Source organism: Protopterus annectens, chromosome 2.part1 (assembly GCF_019279795.1).
Source record: "Protopterus annectens isolate FY-2018-M chromosome 2.part1, PAN1.0, whole genome shotgun sequence".
NCBI classification, from domain to species: Eukaryota; Metazoa; Chordata; order Ceratodontiformes; family Protopteridae; genus Protopterus; species Protopterus annectens.
The window spans coordinates 1,344,228,563-1,344,231,062 of record NC_056729.1 but is presented as its reverse complement, the minus strand read 5'-3'; positions in this window follow the sequence as shown (position 1 = coordinate 1,344,231,062).

Below are 2,500 nucleotides of genomic sequence, written 5' to 3'. Positions count from 1 at the left end.
CTGGATTCTTGTATCTGACCCCAATAAATTTCATAAATCAGGTACCTTATCTAACTCTGTCAGTGACCACTCCACAGCTTATACCAAACAATTTACAAAAAAATATCCCTAAACAACAAGCAGTAAAACCTATATGTAATCTAAGTAAATTTAACCCAGATACATTCAGTGCAATGTTCTCCTCATTCAACTGGAACATATTAAAATCCATCCCTTTAGATGAAGCGATAACACCATTTAATACAATATTCCTCAACATTCTTAATAAAAAAGCACCCCCAAGGAACAAGAGAATAAAAAGTAAATGATGCCCCCTGGTTAACTAAAACTGCTAGAAAACTAACACAGAACAGAGACAAAGCTTGAAAAAACTCACAAAAAAGCAAATTACTGTGCAAGCAGGCAAAACAACAAATTGCCTCAGATAAAAAATGTACTATAGTAATTTCCAGAATAGTTGTAAAACAAATCCCCAAAAAACTTGTCAACAGTTGACAAAGTATTACAATCTGGGCAAAATTTAAATCCATCTCCAAACAGTACTGCAATGAATCTTGCAACAAAATGCAATAACTGTTTTATAGATATTATAACACCCGTGGTCATACCCCACTCTGATGAATCTCCTGCATATCCACAAAAAAAACAGCACCAGAATTACCCGTTCTAAATATTTAAACCTTGCCTTTGATATAAATAGTACCTGCTGGAGAGATAGGTATGTATCCCAGAGAACTACCCATCTCTGGAACAGGCTCCCCATTCATATTAAGCAGAGTTCCCCCCCTTAACAAATTCAAGTGTAACTTTGACAATTGGATGGGGAAGAGGAAATTCATTCCTGGTTTGGCACCTATGTTTTTAATGGACACAGACGACCTGTAAATGGTTCATCTCACAGGTCCCTGCTTATAAATGTTTAATCTCCTGGGGCTATATTACAACAGCAAAGAGGCATTTAATTGAACGCCTCTTCGCCGACACATATAGAGCAAACGCACTAAAGCGCGAACACTCATAACACTGATTTCTTTCCCTGGGAAAGAAATCTGTAGTACTAACACACAAACACACACACACACTTTCAAACATTACAGTGTAAGGGGCTCTGCCCCCCACACCCCTCAACATGGGGGGGCTGTGCCTCCACACACCCCCTAACTAAATATACAAACTCCAAGATCGCACTACACTGGGGAAAGGGGCAAACACACGGTGAAGGCCAAGCGATTTCTTTCCCAGGGAAAGAAATCACTGTTCTGAGCATTCGCGTTTTAGTGCTTTCGCTCTATATATGTCGGCAAAGAGGCGTTCGATTAAACACCTCTTCACTGTTGTAATATAGACCCAATCTCCCAAGCCCCTGCTTACACTAATCAAGGTACCAGAACTTGTCACGGATTTGGGATGCATGGCTAGGCTTAAAAAGGGCCTTGTAGTTGTTAGTCTAGTAAAGACCTATGAACCTCTGAACAAAGGGTTTTAACTCAACCCAACTTTATCAACTGAACAATTTCGACCTACTGCTGCATTCAACCTTAGACAGTGCCTATGACAATTATCAAACATTTGTTAAACAACATAAATGTTTGCTCTACCTCTGCAGATAATTTACATAGTCAGTTTCTACAAATAGCAGCTGGTAATACAGCCTACCCCATTTCCATCATAAACTGATCTATACAAGAATAATAGGTCCCCAAGTTTTGGAAAAAGTCATATATCATTCTCCTCTCCAAAGAAGGTAATTCATCTGATATCAAAAACTTCAGATCAATTGCAATTCTATCCCCACTTTCACAGTTACTAGAAAAACATGTCCATAAGTAACTTTTACAATACCTTACACAAGAACAACTTTTAACCTCAACCCAATATTTTTGACCATCACATAGTATTAATAAAGTTCTACTTTCATTCATGGAAACAGTTACTACAGCCAAGGATAGTAAAAAATGTATATCTCCATTATTCCTTGATCTATCAAAAGATTTTGATACTGTTAGCTATACAAAACTTCTAAGAAATGTCACCATTACGCCTTACAGCAAATGCCTTAAACTGGTTTCAGAGCTATCTCAAAGATTGATTCCAATCAGTAAAATGGCAGAACACTTTAGACTCCTTTCTCCCTTTAAATACAGAATTCCCACAAGGCTCAATCCTTGGACCGTTATTATTTAATACACTTACCAACTCACTCCATACATGCACGCAACATGCCTCCATTATACTATATGCCAACGATTCAACACTTATATGCTCATCAAACGATTCAATTCGCCTATAGCAAATCACTCAGGAATCCTTCACTGCCATAGAAAAATGGTTATGAAACTATCAACTTATGCTTAATCCAACTAAATTAAATTACTATTATTTTTCCCCACATCAAAGTCCCATGAAAGAAACAACTTCAAAATATGTTCCCTCAATAGCATCAATACTGAACTAATTTCTCAGACTAAGCTGCTAGGAATGATAAAAGATGGCACTCTTA